The sequence below is a fragment of the Saccostrea cucullata genome, unplaced genomic scaffold, assembly GCF_032062105.1.
Source record: "Saccostrea cucullata isolate Sc308-1 unplaced genomic scaffold, CSIRO_AGI_Scuc_v1 ctg534, whole genome shotgun sequence".
NCBI lineage: Eukaryota > Metazoa > Mollusca > Bivalvia > Ostreida > Ostreidae > Saccostrea > Saccostrea cuccullata.
The window spans coordinates 98,776-115,255 of NW_026923154.1; positions in this window are offsets into that span (position 1 = coordinate 98,776).

A 16,480-nucleotide genomic window follows, 5' to 3' on the forward strand; every position below is an offset into this window, starting at 1 on the left:
ATTCAGAAAAAGAAGATCTGAAGGTATTTCATGAAATATATTGAGATAAAAACAGCACTGAAGCTCAAAAAACCAAAACAATACGAATCAAAATAAGAAGCATAGAACACAGGGACCTGTAAACAATCATGGATTTGAAAAGGCGCCATGGACGAGCAAGCATTCCCCGCCGAATTGCCAAATACATTGCATGCTTTGGATACAATGGACAAATCCGTCGACTACTTAGTGTGTATAAATGGCCTCACAAAAATCTAGCACCCTTCTATATTTGCAATACTTTATACAATAACTACATGGTCACTTGTTTATATTTTTATCTTTATGAGTTTAAAATACACTTGTAATCAATGTATCAAACTAAAGGCTTCATCTTTAGCAATGCTTCTATCTGTTACGAAAGTTTCCACAAACATGACGCAATTCCGAAATTCCTCTGCTTAATTCAAGGACTTGAAAAACTAACGTAGTGGAAAAAGTTAGAATAACTAGCAACGATAAATCTAATACATCCACTGTAGGATACGAATCGTAAAGAGGGCAAAAATCGGACCTCTGGAAACAATGAAGGCGCCGTCTTGTCTGCTTCTAAATTTATTGTAACGCCATTATAGTGCAAGGACAACCTCAGCTTCTAAAATAACATAAAGCTAAGTAGCTACACCAAGGCATCATAATATCATAAAAAGGTTTATAATAATGATCAGTTATAAATTTCATATGTCAATCATGAAAGTGACATATATATATATAACGGTCAATTTTCAATTCCATATGGCAATAAGGAAAAGAATTTATATAACGCTTAGTATTCAATGCCATATGACAATCATGGGGAAAAAATCTTAAAAGCGTTGTTCTCTTTGTTGACCCTTTTACTGCAAAAGAATAAAAATAAGAATAGATCTTAACAACCATTTTGGTTATCTTCAATTTTTTTTCTCACGTATTTCAATGATGTACATAAAATATACGTTTCTCTAAGACTAACTACTTCAGAATCATTTTAGATTTGTTTCAGAAATTGTAAATTGATTTTCTTTACAGGTAAGAATACTGCTTAAATACATGTACTTTATTTGTAAGAATGTAGGCAAAGTTAAGGATGGTACGAAATTCTTCATTTTTAAAAGGGTAACCATTCTCTTACATTGCTTTTGGTATTTTAGAGTAAGTTTCATCTCGGATACAATTCTTAATACAAGTATTTGTTCAACTTAAATTATAAATACTTCCTCTTTTTCAAGAGCAAAACATTTTTTTCTGGATAAGGCAACTAGGTTAAGATGTGCCATCTTTAATGTTTGAATTCACTAGTTAGTTCCAATTTTTTAAAAGCCTTTAACAGTGTGATAATATTGCAATATCTATATGCATTTTCAAAACTTTTATCATAAGAAAGAACCGTGTCAACATAAAATTTTGTAAGTACATTACGTAGTATTTTTTTCATTTTTCATTCATATTTATTCCAATTTTCACACAATTATAGTCAAATTAAGATCTACAGATCAACCTTTTATTAGGCAGATAGGATTAGTTCTGAGTGTTTCTGGTAGAACAAATACTCAATGTACTAATTATCAATGGGAAGCATCTCATTCAGGAAGGTGACACTCGAGTCCAAAATTATCTTTAGGAAACGATATCTCAATGTTATCTAAATATGAAACTACTAAAATAAAATCAGGACGAGCGGATAGGGTAAAAAAAAATTTCAAAGTACTTGTATAAAACAATAGGAACTCTTAATTTAATTAAAATAATGAAGACTGAGCTTGAAATACCATACTCAGTATGATGATAAAACATAAAAAAAATCTATTTATTAACCTATAATGGAAATGTTGCAACGCATTGCAGAGTGCATGGTACATAAAAGAATTATTTATTCTTAAAAACGAGCTTATACGGACCCCTCAACAAGTGCTCGATACGTTTACTTCAAGGAAAGTTGTTCTTTTCCCGCTTTCCCTTTCCTCTATTTTACAATCTTATATCACCCTGTCCTGGACACTATATAAACAAGTAACAAATAATTTATGTGTTCATTTCATGAAAAAATTAAGATAAATGTTTGTTTTCAGTACTTAAAGGTTCAAAGAAACCCTATTCATGCCAAAGTGTTTCTGTTTGTGTTCAAATCTCACAGGTATGAAGAAATGATCAAAGACGTGAGACTTTTTAACAGAGAGGAATGCTTTAATTATACCCTTACGTTCCATAAATTCAGAGGGACTTAAAGCAAGACTAAAAATGCAGTTTGATGTCATTTAATCACAGACAAAAGTGAGTAGTTTTTATTTCAAATTATAAAATCAAGTCATTTGGTATATTTGTACTTCTAGAATCATCAAGATTTTTTTAGAACAAAATATTCTGATGCAAATAATTCTACTTTGTCTTTGGAAAGTACATAGGCACATTAAAATAAAATCGCTAAAATGCCTTTATTACACTACTTTTGTCTTCGATTTACCCAATGTAATTAAAACAGGAAATATCGAACAGAAATTTGCAATAATTCAGTGACAAGTAGAATTCTCGTATTTATAATACAACTCTTAGTTGCTCTGAAGTTGGCAATTACTTGCTTTAAATTTCCTCTTGGAAGGTTTTGTATAAAATAAATTTGGAAATTTGGAACCTTAAATGAGATTGTGTTGATATTCTTGTTTCATCAACATATTTATCTGTAACTTGCATGCTTATTTTCTAATGTTGCTGTGTCACACAAAAATATAGAACTTTCACTCTATTAAAAACTTCTATAACACTCCGTTTTCTAATAATAAGATATATAAATATTTTCAAATCAGCATGATTTATATAGTAAAAAAAAGCAAACTTAATAACTTTTTAAAAGGTGTATGTGGAAAGATTTTTTTTTTTTTTGCTTTGTAGAAGTAATGGTTTTGATATTCTACATATCTGTAAATGGCGCATTTATTCCAACCACATTCAGATCAAATCTTTTTGAAAAAAAAAAACAATTCAGTAGTTTTAAAAATCAATAATTAGAATTTTAACTAAATGCAGTTATATTTAATCGTTAGAATCTATTTTGCACGGAATATTTCGTATTGTCTTTATATTTATTCATTTATGTAAAATGATAATGTATATATTGTATTTTTTTTAAAACCTGTTGTGATCTGTAGTTTAAAAAGTAATATAACTCAAAGACGATATGAGTAATATACTTAAATTGCAAATGTAACAATAAAAATGAGAGAAAAACAAACATGGAAAACAGAAAACACCATATATGGAAGCAGGTGCCATGGAGGGTTAAGCATATCATTATAGAAGATTACATTTTTAGTGAGCATTTGAATTTGGATCGAATAAACAATATAATCCATGGATAATAAAGTATTAGATAAATGGCTTTATCTATATTTTTTTATATTTTTATATAAACAAAATGTTTTATTTGTTTAAAAAATGCAATGTATTGACCATAGCATTTTCGAATTAAGTGAGAGAAATAAAGGTACAAAAATATACTGCATCCAGGGATGGGGTCGATTACTTTCAAAGGTAATCGTTTAAATTACAATTACTTTGGATTTTGAAATTAATCGATTACAAGCTGATTACAGACATTTTTTAGTAATCAATTACATCTGATCACCTTTCCTTCGTGTAATCATGATTACTTATGATTAATTTAGATTACATTAAGTTTTATTTCTTTGTTTAATGTTCAAGGACAACAGAATGTTTTTATTTAGTCCTCTCTTTTTAAATATCATTTAAATTTTGAGGGTAGAATCCAGACTAAGTTTGGTGGTACATTTCTTTATATAGATGCATAAGATTTATCAAGTTCATGTTTTCATCTTTAATACAAGTTAATATCTGTGTTATTGTTGAGATAGAAATAAAAAGAATTTATTTATCAAACTGGACATAATTATAGTTATGCATATAGGAATTCGATAGAGAACTGTTAGATAAGTAATTACCTTAATTCTTGACGAGTTTTTCAATTAAGCTGCCAATTACTAGATGTTTTACAAGAATTAGCACATTGACTGGACAAGCATGGATAGTTCAATAATTGTTATAACCCAAGCTGACCCAACTTTAGTATACCGGTGTTTTATTACTAATTAATTCACATATCTTTTTATGTACACTGAAAATCAAGCAAACTGATTTTTAGAATACGCATCTCAATAAAGGAATATTTGATATTTAAAAAAAAAAAACACGTTTATTCAAAAATATTTTTATAGGGAAAACAAAATGTTGCATTTCACACATGTTAACTGATTGAAACAAAAAAAAACTTTAAAATGGTCCTGTAGTAATTTTCTACCAATGTAATTATACATATATTAAGTCAAAATGGCGAATTGCTAAGCTGCTAAAGTATTTTGAAATGACTACTGAATATAGCTAGGAACTGATAGAATTTACTCATTGTCTGGACAATGGACCTGATTATAAGCATTTCTGGAAGCATTAGAAGAAGACACCTAACTAAAAATAGCTTATAATTTTATAATAACTTTTGCTCACTGAATTTCATCAAAAATCATTATTTCATGAACTTTGTTTCAATAATTGTAATCATAAAGTAATCAGAAAGTAATCATGATTACTGGACTTTTTTCCAGAGTAATCGATTAAATTACGATTACTCGTAATCAGAAAAATTGGGGATTACTGATTACTCATGGTTACTTGGCAAACTGTCATCGATTACAGCTGATTACGATTACTGATTACGATTACCCCATCCCTGACTGCATCCTAGGGGAAATAGTGCATATCTATGTTAATGAGATGCAAGAAAATCTTAAACTATACGAGTACATACCCATTTTATCATTGAGTTGTTTCATCTTCAAATTCTTCTGGAAAGTGAAGTAAGCACATCTGATCAAAACAAAGCATCGATTCCAACACAGGCATTAAATATCACAAGTTAGTTTTTAAAATAATCTAGTAAAATAAATCAAGTCTATTCATAGAATACTGTATAAATACATTCTTTGTTTTCTGAATTTACATATTACAAATAACTACACATTTTAATTATTATGAAGAAAAGCAATCAAAAGGATTTTTCTTGTTCCAATTTCAAATTTATTTTCAAAAATGCTATCCAATTTTGTAATGCTGCGATATTTCCTATACTGAAGCGTTTCCGAGTACATCAAACCGAAAACGATTATTTCCTTTAAAGTAGAACCAAGGACCGAGTCTTAGTGTCATTTCCCCTTCTTAGACCCAAGAGGCATTAACTATTACGTACAGAAACCATTGATGTCAGACACGTCGAAAAAAAAAAACAAAACTTAATTATAAATAGAAATTTACAATATAATTAATAAACATTTGTATTGAAATGATTCATTCAGCTATTATGGATTTCGAAATGACATGTATATAATAATTTAATACTGACATTTTTAAAGACTTGCAGATTATACTATAAAAGAAATTATTAATATTTCTGAGGAAATGTACTGTTATGTGAATCCTCTCATATGACAATTGGCCCTCCAATTTACAATTTGCAAAACTTGAATTACTTAAAGGAATTCCTCAATAATAGATATAATAAACAATGGCATGTAATTAAAATATAGTTGTTTATATTGAAACTGAGTTTTAAGTCTTTAAGACACATTGTCATTTAGACTTAAGCAGCGAGAAAATTGTATTTTTTAAAACATGTAATAACTTTATCTTAAGAGTTGCAACGAGAATGTTTTACAAAAAAAAATTGATCTGATAATTATAAATGGATTATTTGCAAAAAAAAATGTTATTATATGTCAATATCTTTAAAAAGAAAATTGCCAAACATACAGAATGTATGAAAAGAAAAAAGAGAGAGATGCGTTTTCTGTGTAATATATCTAAGGAAATTCAAATAAATAAAATCCTCCTTTGATATAATATTTAGCCGTCTTCAAGCCAGAGAAATGCATCACGTATTTATGTATGTTCCCTATTAACCTGAAGAAATGTAAAATTAACCTGAAACTTAATGTACTAAAATCAAAACATAAGATTGACTCAAAAGTGTTTTGTTTATAGACGCCATCTTGAACTAGAAGCAGTCCAAGTATCAAGTAAGATAATGAGTGTTAGGCAAATTTGAAAGAAAAGTTTTGCAAAATTTTGATTTACAAGAAAAAAAATGTAAAGTATCTGTATTTATTCTAGTGAAAGAAAGTTTCTCTAATCATAATACGTAATTTTAAATGAATCTTAACCATGGATTTTAAACAAGAATGTTGTGTTGTGGGAAAATTTAAAGTATTCTTAAATATATCTTTTTATATCAATTTTTGATACAAAATACCATATGGACGTTTCAAGATCTTAAGTCATGTATGTAAATGTTTTAAATGATTTAGCTGATCCCACCATTGATGAATAACAGATCATTGTTTATTCTGCTACTGATTTGTTTTTTCAATGAAACTGGCGAGTTTAACTGTATGTAATCTTTCTAATTTCCTTCAATCATATAGGCTTTTTAGGGTTATATGAAAATGTAAAAATGATTTGTTTTAGTTTCTTTCTTTCAGAACGAATAATGACTCCCTGTGTTTGTGAAATCTGACCCAAGTCTGGAATTTTCAAGCAATATAGCTTAAAGTTTTAAGAGCGAGTCTACGAGAAAATCATGCAAAATAAAAAAAATCATTGTTGCTTGTCCAGTCTCTATTAAGCTGAATGAATCGACAATCAAAAAATATGAAATTTTTTTTTTAGATCACTCGAAAATAAAAATCTTAAGAGCATCGATTTTTTATCGCTAAATTATATTGCAATCTTGAAAATCATTTAAATTTTCCATATAATAATTTTATATGAAAATTAGAAAAGCATTTTTCGTTAATTGTTTTATAACGAAAATAAACTATGAGCAACTTACTAGACAGGTTTCTGTGAGTCAGTAGCATTCTCATTAAGTCCAAAAGAACATTAAATATCCTCTTACAGAAAAAGGATAGAGGTATTGTACCGTAAATTATTATGAAAAATGTCTGGCAACCATTTTAGAACTCTTTCTTATAATTTACAGCATATTAAAAAAAAATCTGGTATAAACAATATACATACAGATTTTCTGCAATATAATTTTAGAATTTCTCCATGCAGGTTATGGAGTAGAGTTTCTTCATTTTCAATTTGATCTAATATATTTATCAATATACTTAAGAACACAGCTGTTATATTAATGAGGAACTTTTTGTGGTTTAAGTATAGCTTACCATTTGATGACAAATTATTTAGTTGGTTAAAAATTGTTGAAACAAGAATATCAGCATTCTTGTTTAACATCATCATTTCGAAAGTTCTATGGTCGATAAAAGGACCTTGTCAGCAAATACAATCTATCATTAAAAGTCAAATACTGTTGTACCTTCTTCATACAAATTGTTAGACCATTATTTACAAATTGAATTGACTATGGATTCGTCCCTAATTTCCGTACATAACAAGGATCACATGGCGGGTATAAGAGGCGCACAGGGGATGCTCAGTCATATTTGGCACCCGATGAGAGCCCTCTTGTTTAAGGGGTCCATGTTTGCTATGCTCCTGATTTGTATGGTTTGGATTTTAAGCTACTGATCTTTGTCTCTGTATATTTCTTTCATAATATTTAAAAAAAAAAGATAAAATGTATCGCATCAAAATGCATATTATGTGGAAAAAAATCTATAACAATTATGTCCGGATCAAATGACAATTTCACTAAAACTGCAATATTTATCACAGCGGAGATTTTTTAAACAACTACATGAAACCCTAACTGTAGAGCTGAGTAGCATTTGAAATAGAAAGCGATCGAAAGTGTTCCCTTTGCAGTTAATAGAATAAACATATTGCCCTAAAATATTTTTCAAAATCATTCACGCATTAACGAAAGAAATCTTTTTTTACAAAATGAAAAATTGATTTTAGAGACCAAATTTGAACGGTTAATACAGATGGAGCAAGGAGCTAATTCTTGGTATAATATTGTTTTTTCTCATTATTCCAACATATCAATGAATGAAAAAAATTAGAAAGGATGGCGACATAACGTTAAGTGTTAAACGTTTAAGTGTCATATCCGTCCACTTCCGGTCCAACAAGACTCTCCCAGCGATCATTTCCCTGTCTCATTCAGCAAATGATAGAAGTGCATTGGCAGAGTCTTTCTGGAAATGCATGAATAAATTCATATATTAACATGTATTTCTAAGGTTCATTTACCCAATACTCTAATCAATTTCATTATATATTTCAAGAGGATCATACATTACATGTGTGTTATTTTACATAATTATAGTAATAACTGCATTTAAATAATGCATCTGTCTCTTTTTTTAAATTACAAATTTGACGGCTTCGTTTTCTTTCACTATCATATATATATATATATATCCCGTGGAGTTAAAATGATTATTTATCTAACAAACATTTACTGCACCAGATATTTTAAAATTAAAATTAATGAAGTTTTGATGGTCCTTTATAGTAAATTGTTATATATGCATATGGTAACCAGGGACTGTTGTTTATCCTGTGTACTATTCCTGATTAATTGCCAGGACAAACAAGAATGCTTTCACTATCGTTTATCTAAATTCATTCGACAAATTGTCGACTACTTGGTTGAACATTTTATTCAATGTGAATTCAATGTGAAAAAAAAATGATTTGGTTTTTTTAAATAAAGAAGCAAACGAACAGGTTTCACAGAAATGTTTATAGATTTTGATATTTAATAAAATAGCTTGTCATGGTATTTTAACCTTATATTACACAAGACGACTCTCCTTGCAGATATATGATACAAGTACATGTTGAATTATAAATTTGACCAAATATTGAGCTTTGTAATATGTTTATGTAGTTACTTTCGTTATTTATTAGTTGGGTTTTGTTTTTTGTTTTTTCCCCCTCATTTCTTTATCATAAATGTGCTTTTGCTGAAAAAGAGGAAATATCTATCGTTTAATTTTTTGCCTACCAATGCCACTCGTGTATCAAACCTAAATAATATTTACTTGCATTGAATCGACAGAAAAAAGACATAACACCAAGGTTTTATTTAAGCCACACACATATGATAATTAAGATATTCTTCATGGGTCAAGCTGGGTCAGATTTGCATTTTGTTCCCTTACATCGATATTTTATTTCCTACTTGGATCTGAATTCTTTATTGTCAGCTTGAGTAACGACGATTTCGCGTTATGAACTTTTAATGGCCACCCACAACCTGTACTGACTTCACCTTATATATTACAGCAAAATGCTTAGGTCTTCGTTTTGTTTGTTATGGTAATATATACACCTTGTAATTCTTCAAATCACTCTCTGCTAAAAATGCTATTAAGATTTTTAATTGAATATTAATGATTAGATATTAATTTGAAAAAAAGTCTCTTAAAATTCTATCGCAATATACTAGCAATGTTAAATTAACCCCTGGGGACTGTTTATCTTTACCGGGCATCAAAACCTGGAGATCATTACGCATATAATTTAACTGTAATGAGTTCAATTGTCATGAATTATACATCATTTTTGTATTCATGTCTAGAATAGATTCTATCCAGTAAAAAAGCAGGTGCGATTTCATTTGTCACTGCGTTATCAGCCAATCAAATTACAGAATTCAAAGTTCAAATTGTTGGTTTTAGAAAAAATAAGAAGTCACAAAATATCTGTTTCTTATTTTTAGATTGCAATTAATTAGTATATCAGGAAAGGAGCCGTTTTATTAAAGTACTCCTAGTGTGACTTTGTTACTATAAATAACATCTTATCGACCTCTTTATGTTTTGTTTTACAAATTATGATAACATAATGAGCATAACTACTTTATTAATAAATTATGAATGGTTATAGGGAATATATTTTATTCGCATAATTATTCAAACAGATGCTGGCATACTTGTTATGGGAATGCTATACGAAGAAGAATATTTAATTAAATATCATATCTGAACATGAAATAGAAAAGCAATTTAATGCTTTATAACTCCTCAAATAGAAAAGACCAAATGATATATTGAGCCAATTATTTGATTACTTCAAATTTACCTTATATTTTGAACTTAATTTATTTGTTACTTGATTATGATATTTCACTTTTCTAGTCATGACAAGGATGCAAAGTTTTTAATCTGTACATTTTCCTAGTTTATACAAGAATAATGAAGGTCATTTTAAGAAAGGTTTAAATGTATAGGCTAGCTTTATTTTATCAGGAACATAAGTACCTTATATTTCTAGCGATTAATTGATCCTTTACTAAATATTTATTCATGAATAAATATATATTATTGTTTCTACGTGTCTTTATTTCCCCGAGGTTTTCTCTGCAACTTTTCCCTCCTTTTTGATTTTAGTTTTGTTCTCGTGCTATTAGCGTGTACTTATTCAGTTTTTTCCAAATTCTTTTTCATATTTTCAAATCATCTGAAATTTTTTAATTTGTTAACTATTCCATTTTTCAACAATTTATGAATAGATCTTATCTTCTTCCTTCCTTTGAAATCTGCATTTGTTGTTGCTGTTTTAATTTCTGTTGCTTTGCTCTTTATTCAGAGTAAATTTATAATTTTCCCCTTTCTTCATTACTTTTGTTGTTATTGTTGTTGTTACTAGACTGTACTTTGTTCTATTTCCAATGATTTTGGTAATCTCCTGTCCGTATTTGGTAGAAGTATCTGTAAGCGGTCGTCAAGGAATTCTCACTCAACCATGGCACCTTATCCCACCTCTGATATAAGACCGTATTCGGTTGCTCTTAAATTTGCATTGATTAATGGTCTTATGGGCTTGAAAACTCTTCATTTTCTCCATATATATCATTTGTAAGTAAGTAAGTTAATTTTGTACAATGAGTAACAAATGACATTAACTTTGTTAAAGCTCTTAAACCGACTATGACAGCTAAAAATATATCCTAGAAATAACAATATACAACATCAAATAAAGACAAGCAAAATGTTGCAGGGATGATCGCTAAACTCTACGTTTTAATGATAGACATCACTCCTGTATTTTGTAGATTCCTATCCTTTGTTCGCAGGTAGATAAGTCGCCCCTAGAATAAAACAGTGCACTGTGTGTCTTCCCTTCATTGATCTACTAATATATGACTTCGTTATGTAACACGGCGTCAATTCACTTGCAAACTTGGGATGGTATGATCAGGTTAGTGTTCAAATATTACATTTTATTTTTTAACTGCGTATATTAAAAATTGCCACACTGCTGAATTTATGTGTGTTAATTGCATTCATGAATCTTTAATGTCTTAATATTTGCAGTGCTGTACACCAAGTGTTTATAAAAAATCTATCATATTACAAAATAAAATCAATACCGACAATGCTTAATTCAAAATTATATTTTGAGATAACGAACAGTATTCAAGCTTAGACGTTCATTGAAACTATGCAAATTCGTAGCAATACAGAAACTGACTTCTTAAGGATTCAGGTGCTATGGAGGAGTAAGCATCCCTAACGATCAATGACACCCGTAGTGTGCTCATCGAAACTTCAGGAAGCTATACTATAGCTGTGTAAATACATAGATATCTTTTTATTTTTTGCAGATACCTTTCTCTACCTCCTCAAATGTTGATGGTAGTTCAATGCCCATTTTACAGGTGAAGTAGGAAAAGTCTGGATCTGTATTGCTTATAGATTCCTATATCTGTTTTACTGGTATCTTTTATATTTTGTCGTTCATGGAAAGACCTTTCTTTTGTTGCATACTGTACATTTTGTTGGTTTATCCACTTCATAACATTTAATTTCAGTTTATCTCTTTCTTTTATTTGTGTAGATTCCTTTCCTTTATTTTTGTAGATCCTTTTTCTTGACTCGAAGGGAAATTGTTTAGAAAGTAATTTTATTTCAAATATATACTAAATTTACAAAGTAGAGACTAACGAATACAAGTGTAAAAGATATGCAATTTTTGTGTCATGATATATTGACAAAATTTTAGAGCTGCAAAACTCAGAGATGCAAATTACGAAAATTTATATCTCTGATTACTTAAAACTCTAAATAATAATATTTATTATAAAAAATAATAAACATGCGAATCACTGTGTAGAAAAATGCAAGAATGAAACAATACAAAAAAATCTGAGCATGGCTTTTTCCTATAAATCATCTTTTAGCGTATATGTATCATAAAATAAAATTTCAGAAAAAAGTATTCTCAGTTTGTTGAACAAAGAAAGGATATTTGCTTAGAAAAAATTACTATTTATTTATTTTTTTAAGTGTATGATATAAACGATTTTATAAACCTGCGTAGAATTGTTTACTTCAAGCCTTGTTAATAAACACAACAGTGAAATATTCTAAATGAATTCGTGTCCTATCTATCAAACAGGTTCGGGATATTTCCTTTGTACTATCTGCAGTTTTATTTTTAGGAAACACTGATTTAGCATGCTAGACCTATATTGCAGTTTGATGAATCTGTTCGCTTTTTTTACTATAATAAATAAGATTAACATATGATATCCTTCAGCATATTTGAATAATTCTCACGGTAGTATCTTCTGATTGGTTAAATCTCTTCTCCAGCGAAATGCATGTCTGTGCTCGCTCTAGAAGTCCCGAGACGACCTGTGTTTACTCATGCGTAAAAATGTCTGTCTTTGGTGGTGTTTTATTACACACCCCATAAATCATTTCTCATGTTTCACGTCTATGTAAGGCAACATAATTATTTCCAAAGCAGATTAATGCCTTTATTATTTAAATGTTCGCGGAGACTTTTTCTTTGCATTCTATCATTTTTAACTTCGTACTTAAACATTTAAACAGATATTCCTCGAAAAACAAATTGTTTTCTTTAAGATTTATTATTTCCTTCTGCTTGTTTGCAGAATTTTAATTTAAGAAAAAAAGGACAAGGTCGACTAGAAAGAAAAGAAAATTTAGAGTAAGAAATTTCAGATTTGTAAGATTTAAAAAAAAATGTAGTCATAATAAAACACTAATTTGAATAAAACATTAAAATCAGTCCCTTTTTATCTTTATCTTGAGGAAATAAACCACCAAATTCCTAAAACTATTAACTGTTGTGCTCCTTTTTATTGCCCCAGAAATGATGACACTGTTTATTCTACCACAAAAGCACAAATGAAAAAGAAAAACAAATACAAATTTTTTACTGTCCTTTTTATATTTGATGTACCCTACAGGTTCTAGATTTCTATACATGATGACAATCCTTACAGTCAAAGATGTATATTTCAATCCCTATCTTTACTATCAAAACATTTATTGCTATATATGAAGGAAAAGGGTACATGTACCTGTAATGGTTTTTAGCACTGAGCATACTGTTGAAGTACAGAAAACTTTGTTGTTTAACGTCCTTCTCGAGAAATATGGACATGCCACAGCTTGCCAGTGGAGTGGTGTTTTATACATGTACCTACTGGTATAATCGGTACTCAGGGTCTTTGAGCAATATAAACACCTACTACGACTGCCACTACTTCGCAGTGCAGGGGTACACATTTATGCCTATAATCCGCACTAAGAGGTCTTTGAGCAGTTAGCATCTACAGTGACACGGGACATCCGTTTATACGGTCTCATCCGAAAGACTGGTCTCCAAGTAGATAATTGGAACGTAAGGATCTGGTCCTAACTCCACAACGCTGAGCAGACGCTCTAACCACTTCTCTTCATTAATTAGCCAAACTCTTATATTCTTTTGAAGAAATTCATTTATTCTTTCTTGAAATTTTACAATAGATTCGGCGATATTTCGGTCATATTTGGGTGACGCAACTTAGCTTGGTCAGCGTATGATAAGTGTTTTAACCGTGACAAGCTAGCTACTGACGTAAAAATGGTATCACAACATTTCAATAACTTCGTTTAAAGAAAGCACTTCGTACATTCTTTGGTAGCCTCAACCCCTTATAATGACCTCTTTTGCAAGTGTAACCAACATCTGAATCGTATGTTGATCACTTGTTTCATACCGACTGTTATGCCTTTCCTTTAGTACTAAAGTTGACTACGAATTGTCTTCTTGATCAAGACACAGGTCCAAAGGTGGGTGTGACCGGCAAGTAGGAATCATAAATAGAAATTTTCAACTGACTTAACGTCTGCAAACAGGTTTTCTAATGTAAAAAAAAATAATTTTTAAACACATACAACATGACTCCTCCAGAACGTGCACATTGGGTCAAGTCCTGACTACTGCATTGTACATACAACTCGTTGGACTATAGTAATACAATAATAATATAATAATTTTAGTCCCACTCTTAGATGAGTCTTGTAACAAAGCTTATATTGGACTTTGATTCGCCTCTTCAAACTTCAAATCACACTAGAAAGTTTCTGGACAATTGCATCACATATAAGAAGCACTTCTAAAACGTGGTCTCAGTGTATAACAAAATGCATAATGGAGCATATGCAATTATCTCTTATTAGTTTTATTTTTTTGGAATGAATTGAATTATGATGATAACAAACAGTTTTCATCTCAAAAGTTCACAGAAACAATACAAAACTTTGGGAAGTGCAAACAGAGACCATTAAAATGTCGCAGGTGGAATAAGTTGCGATTCAAAGATATCGCAAAGGTTCTGTTTACGATAAGTGTGGTCCTGATACATGTATATTCAAAAATTTAGCGAGAAATTGTGAGAACGAAGGAATTCTGGGAAGGTAACACACAAAGAGTAGAAATTATCTGTGCTATTATATATTAGTTTATAGAACTACCTACACTCGCTATATCTAAAAAAAAATATTTCTTATTGTATGGAACCTTTGCTTTAACTTTTATCGAAAAAATACATTTCATGAGCATTTTTTTCGTTGAAAAGGGAATAAGATTATTTATTGTGAGACTTGTATCTTAATTATACCTTAAAATTAATATGATCGAGTAAACTCTCTTGTGTCTTTTTACCTGTTGTTTTTATCGACATTTCTCTATTTCTTGTATGTATTTTCCTTTATTTAATAAGGATATTTCACCTTAAAAGGAAAGAACTCGAAAATATCAATTCAGCATTTCGCTATAATATTAATATTACGTTAGCAAAAATAACTCATCATCGGGATGTGATTTCGATGACTTTTTTCAAGCAATCTGTTCGGCCTGTGTTTTCATACTGATATTGACTACTGGATATTTTGATAACTTTATCAATAGATAAGGCCAACAGTGGGTATCACCGGTCTCCGGGATGTTTACTACTGCTAGGCACCTAATCCAAACTCTGGAATTTCCATTTGTCCTTGTTTACGCCCTGTTCACAATTTTTTTGTAGTTTTCTTTATAAAATCGATCACTAGTACTGTTCATTATTTTTACCCCATTTTTGAGGACTCCGCATTGCATTTGACTGTTCTTACATTACATATTGATAATTCATATTGAAAATTTAGATTGAAAATTTAAAACAAAAACCTATGTCGACCTTGAAAATGTCAGAAAATAACATTTCGTCAATTTACAGTTATATTTTTTTTTCTAAAAATTACCATGATTGAACTTAAAACACATCAATTATGAACTTTTTGTGTAATATGATCCAAATGATTTGATATATGTCACATTTTTAGAGTCAGGAAAAAAGTTCAGTTACAGAAAAAAAAGTACTGTAGAGGTTGATCATTTGTTAAAAATCTTTGTGGTTAACATAATGATTTTTAGGGATTTAGTCACCACCAATAGTGAAAGAACATTAATTAACGGACGCCCAAATGTTTAAACATCAGTATCTGAAATACATAAAAAGTGTGTCTTTCGTGTCTGTAGTTCCAGTGGGCCTAGCATGACAGATTGATTAGAAATTCACGCCCATGGACTCTAGGCAGTAGATGTATGTTGATTTAAACTGATGTTTAAAATTTTAAATTTGTGTTTACCAAAAGAAGACAGCAACAAACTTTCAAACATGATTTTTCAAAAATGTTATCAAATATTAAAAAAAGATGAAAATTACGCGAAACACAGAACAACAACTTGCAATTGCTTATTATCAAAAGATATCATTGGCAGGTCGATATATGCCATCTTTTTATGCATTTTTCCGCTAAAACGTTATCTTATTTCATATCATCAGTAAGGAATAGTCCGTATTATCTTTCTTTATGTAGCGAAACAGTCAACACAATTGATTTAAGCATCTCCGAAAAATATTGACTGTAATTTGTTTTTTTAATTATTGAACGGGAATGAGAATTTTCGCAAATTTTTAGTGCTTAGCATTAATATTATAATTAATTTTTTAATGTAAACGTAATGATACCTTCCAAAAAATATAACGTTACAGTAGAAAAAACCAAGAAAGACAATCAAGACCAGATTCGCTAATCGATATTTGGATATTTAAATAGAAAAAGACATTATAATTTTATCTTGCAACCAAGCTTGATGATTTCACTTTTAACCATCAACTCCCCTTACTTTATGCAATATACTT